The sequence below is a fragment of the Zingiber officinale genome, chromosome 3A (assembly GCF_018446385.1).
Source record: "Zingiber officinale cultivar Zhangliang chromosome 3A, Zo_v1.1, whole genome shotgun sequence".
Lineage (NCBI taxonomy): Eukaryota > Viridiplantae > Streptophyta > Magnoliopsida > Zingiberales > Zingiberaceae > Zingiber > Zingiber officinale.
In genome coordinates this window covers 120890426-120891792 of record NC_055990.1, presented here as the reverse complement: position 1 = coordinate 120891792, position 1367 = coordinate 120890426, and the positions used below count along the sequence as shown (strand labels likewise).

Here is a 1367-nt window from a genome sequence, read left to right as displayed (position 1 = left end):
ATAACATTCTTGTTAATTCTTTTTGTTGCAATTCTAATTTTGTATTCTTGATTTCTAACATTCTAGCCTAATCTCTATTTTTATTTTGATCTAGTTTCTTTTTCCTTTATCCTTTGAGCATATATATCTTGCAATCTTGTTATTGTGTATGCGAAGATCTAACTTTGCAGGAGAACTTCTTCCTCTAGACCCAGAAATAGATAGAACATTTCATAGAAGAAGAACTTCGCAAAGACAACAAACAGAACAAGAACATTCTAGCATGGCTAATAGACCACTAAAGGATTATGCAGCACCTTATGCTAGGGGTTTTTGATCTAGCATTTCAAGACCTTCAGTTGAAGCAAACAATTTTGAGATCAAATCGGCTATTATTTCTATGGTGCAACAAAATCAGTTTGGTGGAGGACCGCATGAGGACCCAAATCAACATTTGGAGGTCTTCTATGAGATATGCGGCACAATGAAAATGAATGGTGTTCCTTCTGAAGCGGTGCACTTATTATTGTTTGGGTTTTCTCTAAGAGATAGAGCTAAGCAATGGTTAAACTCTTTAGCTCCAAATAGCATCACCACATGGGAACAATGTGAGCAACAATTTCTTGACAAATTCTATCCGCCTAGCAAAACGGCTCATATGAGGAATCTCATTGCAAGATTCAAACAAACTGACTCAGAATCTTTATTTGAAGCTTGGGATAGATACAACAATATGCTCAGACAATGCCCACATCATGGCTAGGAGAAGTGGTTAGTGTTGCACACATTCTATAATGCCATCAATTATCATACCAAGGTGTCCCTTGATTTAGCTGTTGGAGGGGCACTCATGAATAAAAGTCTAGATGAAGCCGAGGAAATAATTGAAAGTGTAGCACAAAATCATCATCAATGGGCAAATGAGAGAAGTGGTGGCTCTAGATGAAGCCGAGGAAATAATTGAAAGTGTAGCACAAAATCATCATCAATGGGCAAATGAGAGAAGTGGTGGTTATTCTTATTCAAACCCAACTAATGCATCAGGGAAATTTGATGTTGATGCAGTCACTTTAATGTCTGCAAAGTTGGATGCTCTTACAAAAAAAATAGAAAGTATGGGGACTAATTCAAATATGGTTAATGCCATTGTATCTACTTGTGAAGTATGTGGGAGTACTGATCACTCTAGTGACTCATGCCCTTTGGGAGCTATTTCTACACAAATCAATCAATTAGAGCAATGTGATGCAATCATGGGTTTCAACCAGTGGCAAAACAACTCATACTCAAATACATACAACCTTGGGTGGAAAAGTCATCCTAATTTTTCTTATAGAAATAATCAAGAGCAAGGACCACCTATGGGGGCAAGACCTAATTTTCAGTCT

The 1367-nt window shown here is 37.2% G+C and overlaps 1 pseudogene; it reads right to left on the bottom strand.

Moving 5' to 3' along the window:
* Positions 1 to 629: 629 nt before the first annotated feature.
* Positions 630 to 741, bottom strand: LOC122054450 (annotated as a pseudogene).
* Positions 742 to 1367: the final 626 nt, after the last annotated feature.